Consider the following 13207-nt stretch of genomic DNA (forward strand, 5'->3'; position numbering starts at 1 on the left):
CTGGACCAGCACCCAGGGAGGTCATCTTCCAAAGTAAGAGCCAGACTCTTGTATGGTGCCTTGCTGTGGGCTCACATATGTCCAGAAGTGATGTCCTGTGAGAGAAGGAAAACTTTCTGCCTGAAATTTCAAGTTGGAAAACACATTCTTTTCCTTTCGTCCTTTTTTAAAATTTTCAGCCGAAAGGATGATGTAGACTCGTTTACAATTTCTAGTTATTCTTGCCATGGAAGGAAACTCCTTTCACCACGGTCCGCCCAGAACACGGCCTCACATGATATAAGGAGGGTTCAGATTTGACAAGTGTGCACCCACTGTCCACCCCTGGGGTTGGTTTTCACAACTATCTGGGATGTCTGCTGAACAGGCAGACACTGGGCCATTGAAAAGCTAGGTGATGTGGCTGAAGCCACAGGGCTATCAAGTTGAACTGTCTGAAATTGCCAATATTCAACTATTTTTGGACCTACACAAATAACAATTTCATAGAGTTCAAGCCAATAAGAAAGTAACGAGCCAAGATGCAGGTTTAGGTTTTCTGAATATAAAATTTAGTTCTTAATGAGTAAACAATCTTTTGGGGGAAAAATGGGGATTGTTTTACTTCTTACATTAGCCCCTTAGCATCCTTCTGATACATCGTGTTGCTGGGGCCTCACTAACCCCTCAAGGATGGCCAGGTGTGGGGTTAACCTGAGATCTGAATGAAGACCCAGTCTGTGGGGAGGTCCTGAGCTGGTGAGGGTCTGCAGCTCACCCGGACAAGGGGAATACTCATCTCAAAACAGGTAGGGCTCTTAGATTCCCCGTCTTTTCAAATGTTTGCAATAACCCAGGGGTTACGTTCCATTCCCCCATTTTACGAGGTGAAGCTGAGGTCCCAAATCCACACATTTAGCCAGCAAAGGAGGTGGGATTTGTGCCCAAGCCTGACTTGTCCTAAAGGTCCACACCCTTTCTCCCCAGTCCACACCTTCTACTCAGCCTCCCAACTCCAGGCCAGGCTCCCTGATGAACACAAGACATGCCACCAAGAAGGAGATGAGTATTACCCATGAGTGAAGGATGCAAGGTCCTGGAAACCCCAGATGTGGAGAGCATCTGCCTGCCAGTCCCACAACTCAGCACTCAGTCCTCGGCCAACTCTGACTGCAAATTTATTATATGCATTTCAACCTTTTTATTTTCCCCAAATGCGATACTTCTTTCAAAAGACTCAATGACGAATGTTTTCAGCAATCATTACTAACCTTATTACATCTCAGTGATACTACAAACCAACGTAGAATCCAATTGCAGTGCATATCGAAATGATCTTGCAAAAGAGAGAAGTGAAATCCCCAAGTCTGACGAACAGTTTTGAGCGCAATGTCTTGTAAGACCTCAGTAATTGTCTGTTTGCGCCACTTTGGGAGGTGGCATCTGCAGCCCTGGGCAGAGCCCAATGTGGTGGAGCGTTTGTGACGAGACGCCCTACTGGTTATTCATAAATGATTCACAGGCAAATGGGGAACTCCTGGATGAGAGCTGGGAAGGAACGCCGACAGCCTTCTTGTCTCAAGAATCTGAGTCTTTGGGATGAGATGTGAAGAGTCCTGTGTTAGGACCGCATGGAGCAAGGCTCCAATGGCAGCCCTGCTGCTGCTAACACCGACCACCTGGTGCCTCTGGGTGTGTGAGTCCCTTGCCTTCAGGACAAAGGAGTTGAGTGAGCCTAGTGCCTGGTATGTGGTGAGTATGCAATGCAATCATCATCATCACCATCATCACCACCATCATCACCACCATCATCACCACCACCATCATCATCATCACCATCATCATCACCATCATCATCACCATCATCACCATCATCATCACCATCATCATCATCATCACCATCATCACCATCATCATCACCATCACCATCATCACCATCATCATCACCATCATCATCACCATCACCATCATCACGACCATCATCACCACCATCATCACCATCATCACCATCATCATCACCATCACCATCATCACCACCATCATCACCACCATCATCACCATCTTTGTGGTTCTTGCTGTTTTTGTTATACTCTGATTTTATTTTTGTTTAAAGAATGGATGACCATCCCATTGGTATCTCAGACACAACACAGACTTCCTGTTGAAAATACTTTGACATTTAGTACATCAAGGTTTCATCTCATCACCCCCACTGGGGATGGCAGGGCACACACTCTGGTTTTCCCTTGACCTCATTGCTGAAAGGGAGCAGATTCAGCAAAGAGCCCCTCTGGGACTCCAACCAGGCTGCCCCAGCCCACCTCCACCTCTTCACTAAGGGAGCCCTGGATAGAACTGCCCCAATTCTCCACAGCTTCTCAAAACCACACCCCAAACACTTCCTGGACCAAACACATTCATCAAAAGATGCAGACGTCTTCTCTCTCTGATCCTTCATTGGAAGCGGACGCTGGCAGGAGGGAGTGTTAACCCGGGACAACAGTGAGAGATGGAGGAGATAAAAGGGGAAGGATTCCAAGAGAGCAATGACTGTGTCCCTTTCTGGAACCAAGGGATCTTGGTGGGAAGAAGGGCTGCTCAGAGCTTAGGACAGAGTCGAGGGTTCCCTGGACCCCAACGCAGAGTCTGCTTGTGCGGAACTTTTACATTTCCTCAGGAAGCTTCCACCAGCATCCCTCAGGAGCCTGCCTCCTAACCTTCTCTGCCAGGATGAGTGCCTGTCCAGTGGGTGGGGTGGGGGCATCTGGACGTCCTATGAGCTGTGCTCCCAAGGGCAAGGTCCAGGTGCAAAGCTGTGCTCTGTGGGGCCTGCCCTCTCTGCTCTCCAGATCCTTCTGGTGAAATACGTTTGCCCTCCTCTCCTGCCTGTGCTCTGCTCACCGTGACAGGCTCTCTCCACACTGGTAAGACTCTAGAGAAAGCATCCCTTGATTATCCCTCGATTGGTTTAGGATTTATCAAGAAAAAGACACTCAGTTAAGTTTCCCCCCCCAAACCCCTACATGCAGTACATATTCCAGGAGACCTTGGTCATGACCCTTGACAACTAGACTGGCATGGAGAAAGCGTAGGAAGAGTGGGGTGGCCATGACCTCTGGTGTGGCTGGGGCAGAGGGAGGGGACTGGAAACTGACTGAGGTCTCTCCACCGCACTGGCCGCTGTGAGCCCTGGTCTCCTGGCCTCGATGGCTGACCCTCACCTGCACGGACACAGCATCTCCACAGCCTGGGTTGCAGGATCTTCTGTGTCAGTGGTCAGGCAAGTAAAGGAAGGGCACAGAGTGAAGTCCTGAGAGACGCATCTCAGACGGACTGAGATTCAGGACCTTTGTCTTCAGGACCTGCTGACCTGGAGGCACAATGACGGCTGTGTGGTGTTTGGGTTACAGAGAACTAATGAGTGAGGTTGGAGCCTCTAGGCTGTAAGAAGATGCATGAGTGGACACAAGATATCTGCCTCAATCCACCCCTCTTCATCTTGTTTTGAAAAGCGTCCGGAGTCAAAGAGGGGATGGAATGATGTCTTAACACAACCACAGACGCCTGGACGTGTTTTCTACAGCACCACCTCAGGCAGGTTCTGGATTTGGAATTGCGAAAGCCTGGTGGGTGTGTTCATGAATGGGATGAAGAGGAATTGCCGGGGGAGGGGAGACGGCTATTGCACTAGGCATATAGTTCACCGTTAGTCCAAACCCCACAACAGGAAGCCTTAGATGTACAGATCTGATGCCTCAGAACCGGGAAGAAGCTTGGGGGCAGATCAAGGAACTGCCAGGGTGTCCAGGTGAGCTCTGGGTGTCAGAGAGAAAGCAGGGTGAGTGTCAGGTTCTGAAGGAAGAGAGGGATCCCACCCCCAAGAGGAAAACTTGACAGTATGAAGGAGATACACCACATTTAGGTCTCTTGAAGATGGGACCGAAACAGGGAGTATTTTGTTGCAAGAAGGACTGAAATGCTTTCTCTGATGAAAGAAATCAACAGAGAAAGAGAGGTGGAAACTTAGAGGGTGGATCCCAGGGACGACCACCCACCCCCCCACAGAGGACAGCACCCCCAAAACCGAGCCCTCGCTTGCAGACACGGGGACAACTACGACAAGCAGTGTGTTACCGCCCGATGGATTGGAGGGGGCTCATGGTGACACATTTGCTCCATGCGTGGGCTGCAGGTGCGGTGTGATCCATGTGCACGGGCCCAGGAGCATTGGGGTAGAGAGGAGCCCTGCAGTCTTCCTGCAGGAGTCAAGGCCAGTCTCGGGGTACGTGTGGCTCCCAGCCCAGCCAGCGGAAGGAGAGCAAGCCTTGTGAGAATCCTGAATGGTCCGCCCAGACCCCAGGCTCCTGAATGCTCATCTTCCAGTGGAGAACTGAACTGCAGAATCTGGAGGAGGAGAGAGCACATTCTGAGTCCCCACATCAAAAGCAATGAAAAGCAGGAGACCCTCACCACCCCTCACGATCGCTCCTGCAAGAGGAGGACAAAGGGAACTCCAACCGCAGGTTAGAAATGTGACAGCTCGGGCTTTCTGAACGTGGGAAAGGAGCCATGGAGACATATCTCTCAGGGCAGAAGAAAGATGTTACAGCAAGAAAGGGATCTGCTGCCACCAAAGAGGCCTCGTTTACTCGAGGCCCCATCTGTTCAAAGACCGAGGACAGGCAGAGTCAAGAAGAGCTCACGGCCCAGGCGTTGATCCGCAGCCTCCCGGGTGTGGTGGCTTCCGTGACATCCGAGGCAGGGTCCGCGAGGGACCTGATGAGGGAGACTCTCGGACGGAGACCAGCACGGGGTTGACAGTGTCAGAGGACTCAGCAACTGCAGAGCAACAGGTAGCTTCCAAGGCCGCGTAAGGTCAGAGTGGCCAAGCCTGCTCACGGGGAAGGCGGGGGGGCAGCGGGTGCCAGGGACACAGGCTACTGCGTTTTCGTTGAGTGGGTTGAAAAAAGAAGACTTCAGGCCGAAATAGTAACTGAGGGGGGGCGTGCTGCAGGTTTTTACTTAAGTGTGTTCTGCATCGCCCCCCAGACAGGGTAACGACCTATGGTCATAATTACTGTGGATGAAAAACATCGTCTGCCGTATCTGTAAACAAAGGATGCTGCAGCCGTAGAGCCCTCAGCCACCGCTGCTGCCCCAGTGGTGAGCCCTGAGGGATCCCAGGATGGGAAAGCACAGGATGCCGGCTCCCAGATGGTTAAGATGCGCATCAAAGCCATGATCTCAATGAGCCCAGACTCTTGCATCTTCCCATACCTAGAAAGGTGCTACATTCATTAACTTGAGGTGTTTTTTTGTTTTTTGTTTTTTTTAATTAACAATGCTCTTTTGATGCTCTGATTACCTGGGTCTTTTTGCAAAAACTCCCATGTATCCTGGCTCCTCCCTGACCTCTTCAGAGCAGTTCCTCACAGCGATCTGAGAGGCTGCGTCCCAAGCTTAAGTCCTCAGAAATTCCACTGAATAATACATAACTTGCAACTTTTAGGTTATGCATTTTTTTTTCAGTCGACGTTACCTGCCTGCAGGAATAGTATTCCAGGGCCATGGACCGCAGACAACTTGACCCACTGATCGGCCTCCGAGTAGGTTGAAACCAGAAAATCTCTCTCTCTCTCCATGCCCTCTATCTACCCCCTGGCTCTCATGCAACATGAGTCATTTGGCCACAATAACCTGGACCTCAGCTGTCCCAAACACCTGGTTCCAGGACCATCACTTTCCCTGGGAAAACTGCCCTAGAGGCTGGTGACCTGCACAGAGGTTTCTACATTCTGTGAGTGCGGGGCTGCCTCTGCTCGCTTAAAAACAAAGGCATGAGACACGCCCGGCGGGATTAACTCTGATCAAATGGTCCTGAGGAGCTTGACTTTCCAGGGAGAACCAGGTCAGACCCAGCAGCCAAGGGAGGCAAACTTTGCAGGAACAGTGCTCTCAGCAAAACACAAATTGCAAGGCGAAGGGATTCAAATGCTCATTTTTTTTGTATTTGAACATGCAAAGTTTGGGCTTAACGTTAAAAGACTATTTAATATTTGTACTTAAATTTTCTCCTCAGTCTTAAGCAGTGGGAGACAGTCTGCTTTCTAATTGGGCACATTTTTAAGTCACCGACACTCTATTATTTGTGACATTTGAGCTACTGCATAGCCGCTGGTAATTTATACGGATGAGTTAAGTGTATAACTCCTCAATAGAATGGGCAGTAAACGCCCATTCAGAGGAAGGCACGTGCTTTAATCCAAATGCGATTCTGGTCCATCTGAGACTTCTGGAGGTCGAAGTCACGCGTCCTACCAGGGGCCTTGGGAGGGTACTCGATGGGGCGAGGGCTTAAGGGAAAGACCCCTAAAATCATGGGCAGGACCCCTGAGGAGACTGTGGGTCTCCCCCAACAAAGAGAGACACACTCCCGATTGACCACAGTTTTGTTAGATACGATGCCCGAAGCACAATATTAAAAACGTCTGCTCTTCAAAAGACACCCCTAAGGTGAAGAAAAGACTGGCCACATACTGGAAGAACGTATTTGCAGATCAAATATCTGATAAAGAACTTGTGTCCAGTATATATAAACAATTCCTACAACTCAGTAACAATACTAAGAAAAACCCAATGGAAAATGGGCTCAACACTTGAACAGAAAGTTCACCAAAGAAGAGGTACACATGGTTAATAAGCATGTGAAAAGATACCCAACATTATTCGTCATTAGGGAAACGCAAACTGACCTCAAGATGAGATACCATCCATACGTCCAACAGTGACTAGAAACAAAAACACAGATAAAACCAAGTGTCGGTGACAATGGAGCAACTGGGCGTAAACAAGATAGCACTGTCACTTTAGGAACTAGCTTGATGGATTTTATAAAAACTGAAACATATACTTTTCACACTACCGAATGGTTCGAGTCCTTGGTAGTTACCCAGGGGAAAGGAAATTATATGTTTGTACATAAATATGTATGCAATATTCATAGCAGCATTATTCAAAATAGCCAAACATCAGAAGCAACCCAGATGTCCCTCAACTGGCGAACAAACACGGGGAATACTACTGAACCACAAAAATGGAACAAACTACTGATACCTGTGGTAACACAGGTGACTCTCAAAGCATTATTGTGAATGAAAGAAGCCAAACTCAAAGGGATGCAAGCTGAATGATTCTCTCATTTGACATCCCAGAAAAGGCAAAACTCTAGGGACAAAAATAGGTCAGTGGTTGCTACAGCCTGGGGTTTAAGTGAGGGCTGACCGCAAAGGGCTTGAGGTCAGTTTTTGGGTGATAGGATGTTCCATATCTCGGTTGTAGTAGTGGTTACACCTCTGTGTTCTTTTTTTCAGAATCTATAGATCCGCACACCTAAAAAGGATGAGTTTTGCTGGAAAAAGAGCAAACGTAAGGAAACACCCACCAGCCAGGCTGTTGGTGGCCTCTCTTGCCCAGGTCCTGGATCCCCCTGCGGGCAGCAGCTTGGTTTCGGGGAGGGCAGAGCAAAGGATCCTTGGCTCCAGGGGCCAAAAACCATGCAGAATCCCGTCTCCACCCTCAGTGAGACTTTCCATTTTCAGCACCTGTGAGACTCCACATTCTCTGGGGAAGGTGGTTAATTCCTTTCCTGCTGGGGGCAGGCGGCGCTTGTGGAAATTGCCTGACACATGGGAGGTGCCCGCTCTTTCGCTTATGACTGTGTTAGTTTCCCAGGACTGTCATAACAGAGCACTAGACTGAGTGGCTTAAACCGCCTGAATTTGTTCCCCCTGCTCTGGAGGCCTGAGATCAACGTATTGATCGGTCCCTTCCGAGGGCCGCGAGGGGAATCAGCTCCAGGCCCCTCTCCCAGCTTCTGCTGGTTTGCTGGCCGTCTCTGGTGCTCCTTGGCCTGTGGAAGCATCACTCGGATCGCCGCTTCTCTAGCCTCAGCCCATGGCATTCTCCCTGAGTGCAGGTCTCTGTGTCCAAATTTCCTCTTTTCATAAGGACACGGGTCACACTGGTTCAGAGCCCACCTTACTGACCTCATCTTAACAGTGACATCTGCAAGGACCCTATATCCAAGTAAGGTCACATTTGGAGGTTCTTGGAGTTAGGACCGAATATTTGAATTGGGGGCAGGGGCCTTAATTCAACCACAACATGGATGCCACCCAGAATGAAGGGGAATCCTCAGCTGTTAGAGAGAACTTCCTGGATGAGGATGAAGACTTCAAGAACTGCTCTGCCGATGAGCAGTGGTGCTTCATCTTCCAGGAGACCTGCTCATTGGGACTGAAGCCACGGCCACCTGGGAGCTGTCTCGACTCCTCCTGACCCAGCCCAGCACCAGGACAGCAGACGAGACAGCTGCAGCGAGGCCTTCCTGGACCAGGTGGCACTCCCAGACCTTCACGCCCACTAGCAGCAAACCTTGTCTGCCCATTTGTTTACAATCCCTTGACTGTGTAGTCTGACTGTTCGCCAGCCTCCAATTAGTGCTGACCCAATGCGGCCACCTCGCAGGGCTGAGCACTGCAGCTCTGCCCGCCTGAGAGCTTGCGCGTCTGGCCCCGTGGACCCCGTGCAGCCGGGCAGGCCCGCGGCTCCACCGGGGCTGGTTGCCACCTGCCCTGGCGGGGCTGCCTCCAGAACAGCTCTGCTCACCCCAGCCCCAGAAAATCCTGCGTTGAGTTTTTTAATTGAATGTTTTTAAATTCTGTGCTCGAGCTTGGAGGCAACGTGCCCTCAGAGGGCATGATTTTACAAATTGGAAAAAAATAAAATAAATCAAAGATCCTTTCATTCTCTCCCTGTTCCCGTTAACTTTATGACAAGACCAGTATGACCACAGTGTGTTGGAGAAAGTCTGTGAACTGCCTGGAAAATCCCAGAGGTGCACGTCACCCCAGGGGCCCAGGGGTCTGCCCACTCCTCATGCAAGAATCAGGACTTGGAGGGTCCACGATCCAGCAGGACCCAGCACGCCCAGCCTGCTGCCCCGAGTCCAAGCAAGTTTGTCTGCGTGTAGTTCTCACCTGATCACGGATGAGCTGAAATTAGCATGAGGTACAGACATCTGGATGCCTGGCTCCCAGTGAAGATGGCCAGGTCTTTGTCCCCGCATACGCGCACACACACACACACACACACACACACACACACACACACATACATATACAGACATACACACAGATATACACAGACACACAGAGACACATAAAATACACATATACACATGCACACATACATGTACATAGACATACACACACACACACACACACTCACACTAAGAGTCTCAGTGACTCTGTTCTCTGCTAACTGTCCAGACAGGACTCTTCCAGGACCTCGGTCCTGAGACCCTAGAGTCCAGTGGGTGGGCCCGTGATGCAGGTCAGACATCTTCTCTGGGGTTTTTCCAAGCTGGATCTCAGAGAGGGTGGTCTTTCCTCTCTGGCTGCAAGAAAGTGAAGGCGAAAGCTCAGCTCCGCTTGCTGCCTTGTTGTGCAGCTTGGAGGAGGCCCAGCTATCTCCCAGGAGAACCATGGAAACGTGCAAAAGGAGCAGAGATGGGAGAGAGGGTGGGCAGGGGGACGGAAGGGTTTTGAGCCCCCAGATTTGTTTACCTTGAGACCCGAGAGTCTGGTTTAATCTGGTTTAAGTCGCTTTTCTCTTACCTGCCTCTGAAGAAATCTGGACACAGAGGCAGGAGAACTAGGAAGAAGGACAGAAAGGGGGGCGAGAAAAGGCATCGGGGGGTCACCACGTGCCTTTAACCAGGTAAGAGTCACCTGCAGACGCTGCCCTTCTGATCGCCTCTCAGGGGGCTGAGGGATCCTTGGGTGGGGGGCTCCAGGATGCGGTGTGTGCTTTGCCTTGCGGGGTCTCCAAGCGCAGTCCGGACCCTCTGTCTGGTGTGCAGCCTGGAGGAGCATGTTGGGCAAACAGCCGAGGTGGATTTACACATTTCCAGAGGTGATGATTCTGAAACAGGACCCAGGGAAACCCTTCTCCGAGGTCACTGATGGTCCACTGTTAGTGCATCGTCCCGGAGGAGCCTCAAGGCCTCTACCAAATCAACTCTTCTAAAACATCAATACAGGGACTTCCCCAGCAGCCCAGGAGTTAAGACTCCACGTTTCCACTTCAAGGGGCACAGGTTCGATCCCTGGTTGGGGAGCTAAGATCACGCATGCCGCGTGGCCAAAAAAGTAAATAAATGAATTTTAAAAAATCAATATGACCACGTCACATTCTGTTTAGAAACTTAAAATGATTTTCCGTTATTCACAAACCTCTTAATTATCAATACTCGGCCCATCTCTCAAACCTCATCTCTCATGCACCCTCCCTCCAGACACACCTGCCTGCAGCCTCCCCAGCAGCCACCTGCAAAGCACTGAACTTCTTGTCCTGCTGTGTGCCTCTGAGCCTTTGAAGATGCTACAGACTCTACCTGATGAACTTCTATTCATCCCTCAAAACCCAACTTAAATATCCCCAACACAGGTGCATTCTTTCTCCTCTCATCGGATTTTATGTGTCTTTCCTTCATGTCTTCACCTTCTCCATCATACCCCAGACACGGAGGATCCCCTCCCACTGGAATATGAGCCCCTCTGCCACTGGGATGGTGTCTTGTTTGTTGTTAGGTACCCGGGGTGCCAAGCTCAGCCTTTCCCCAGGCCAAGCGCTCAGGAGTTCCCTGTTGAATAAACGTGTGGTCCTCTGACCTCCCAGTTGCCTTTGCAGAGAATACACTCTGAGCCACGGATAACATGTGGGCTGCTCTCCCATGCCATCTTTGGTTAGTTAAAAGGCCTGCTTGCAAAGCTCAGTGGGGAGAGGTCTGGGCTCAGAGGCAATGAGAGCAGAGACGGATTCATGAGGTCCACCCTCTGAGAGGAAGAGGAAGGAACGGAAGCCTCAGGGTGTGCGTGCTCTGTTCTGACTTTCTCGGGGCGGGGGCGGGGGGGAGAGAGTGCAGAGTGCACAGGAAGGGAGAAGTCGAGGGGAAGCTGCCAGGGAGAGAGCCCTCCAAAACCAAGAGCCAGTGGCCTTGCAACCCCTCTAGATCTCTGTGCAGGAGGAAACAGCTGCGTGTGCCTAGTACCTGAGACCACGGTTCCGGACACACAGCGTGGACCTGAAACAAGGTGGTGACCCCCCTCCCCCAGCCTCCTGAAGCCGATGTGCAGCCTGCCTTTTCCAAGACCCCAGGCCTTGAGCTGGGCAGGGGCGCACCTCGGGATGCTGGATGTTATCTTAGCTGCAGACGGTGATGTCGAGAACAGGGCGTCCCCGGCCCATGGCGACGAAGGGCGGTGCTCTCTGTGACTTGTGCCTTTAAGCGGCGTGAAAGGTGAATTCTGGTCTCGTGTCTTTCCTGTGTCTCAACAGCTTCTCATTTACTCTGTGCCCATGCAGTGTTTATGTATTGGCAGTGCCCTCCTCTCTGCTCCATGCAGCATGGTTGAAGTCAGCTGGGGAGGTGACCCGCATGAATATTTTATCAGAACACGTGCACGGGTAATGAAAATGAGGCTCACGCCGAATCTGACAAAGTGGGCTGGATCCCGCACGAAGGGGGTGGCACGCAGCCCCATTGTTCTTCCCTTTGACAAATAAGAGAGATGTTGTGAGCCGGGCGCGTTGTCAGAACCCAGGGAAGGAAATTAGCTCCTATCCATCTGTCACGGGCAGATGATGAAGTACCTCCCCGGTCTCCTGTGCGATGCCCTGAGACGAGTCTGCTTTTAACCACATTCTCTCACAAGCATGAGATGAGAACACACGAGAACAGAAGTGACAGAAATCAGGGCGGGCGGGAAATTCACCTGTGCGTTGTACAGCGCAGAGAAAGAGGGAGCATCACCCTGCTGCAACCTCGGGGTGGTTTCTGGTTTGGGGTTTTTTGAGACATTGTGGGCGGGAAACTGCAGACCTGGCGCCCACTTTAGCAGATTTAAAGCTGGTGGGGACAGAGCGAGTGGGTCTGTAAGAAGCTGGTGATCTTCCTGAGGATCGTGAAACCGTGTGCTCCTTGTGACTTGAAATAATAGTGAGACGCAAACATGCACACACAGGTTCACGGCTGCCAGAAGATGAAACAGCCCACGTGTCCATCCATGGGTGAGCAGAGTGTGGTCGATCCAGACGAAGGAACATCATTCAGCCACGTACAGGAAGGAAGGACCGACACAGGCTGCCACACGGAGGTGCCTCAAAAACGTTCTTCTCAGTGAAATGAGCCCGTCACTAAAACGCTCCAGAGGGGGGTGTTCGCCATTTGCAGGCTCACCAGGAAATCGCAGGACCTGGGCTGGGCCTCCCTGTGGATTCAGGTCTGAGGTCTGGGGAAGAGGAGGCTGTGACAGGAGGGTGCAGTGCCTCAAAGGGCCTCCCACTGCCCGGCTTCGCATAGGGAGTCTGGCCGCACTCAGGGTCCCGTCCACAGAGGGAGGCCCCACGTTCTGGAGGGCCAACCATGGAGTGCGTGCTGCCGCTCCCTGGGGGCTGGGCAGCACAGATGCCCTTCGCTGACGTTGGGAACAGCTCCAGTTGGGGCCACGTGGAATACGGCTGGGGCGGCGCATGGGAGAAGGGACCTGCGTCCGGTTCTGCTCGAGTCTTCAGCCAAGCAGGCGAGTCCAGGTTTCTGAAGGGTTTTCCCACGGACGGGGTGGGGCGGGGTCCAGGAAGCATAAGGCAGCAGCCCCCCCATCAGCAGGGAGCTCACAGCCTAACGCAGACGGCGAGATGGCCACGGCTGGGCCCGTGTCTGCGATGCTGACGAGCACAGGCTCCCGGGCTCTGGGCCCAAGGAGAGGGCAGGCTGGGGCGGGGCCACCCCAGGGGCACTGGACTTGCAGAGACCCTGGGCGGCAGAGATGCTAGGCGAGGGCATGCTGCCTCAGGAGCCAGCTCGAAAGGCAGGCGGCCCACTCCAAGGACCTAGGAAGGAGGGCCAGCCCTGGGCAGGGAGACCCCAGGCCCCCGGGCGGGGACGGTGCCAGGAAGGAGGCCCTGGGGACAGTGACAGGGCGAGGGCTTGTTAGTGCAGGTGCTCCGTGCGGGAGGCTTGCCTGTGAGGTAATAGTGGGATGAGCCTCCCAGATGTGGTTGCCTGTCCTTTCTCTTCTGAGACGTGTGCACACACACTCACAGATATGTACACATACGCAAACACAGTGTATGTGTGCATGCACAGGTATGTACACTCATGCAC

The sequence above is a fragment of the Aethalodelphis obliquidens genome, unplaced genomic scaffold (genome assembly GCF_003676395.1).
Source record: "Aethalodelphis obliquidens isolate GAN/ISIS:26980383/991018 unplaced genomic scaffold, ASM367639v1 scaffold8, whole genome shotgun sequence".
In the NCBI taxonomy this organism is placed as follows: Eukaryota; Metazoa; Chordata; class Mammalia; order Artiodactyla; family Delphinidae; genus Aethalodelphis; species Aethalodelphis obliquidens.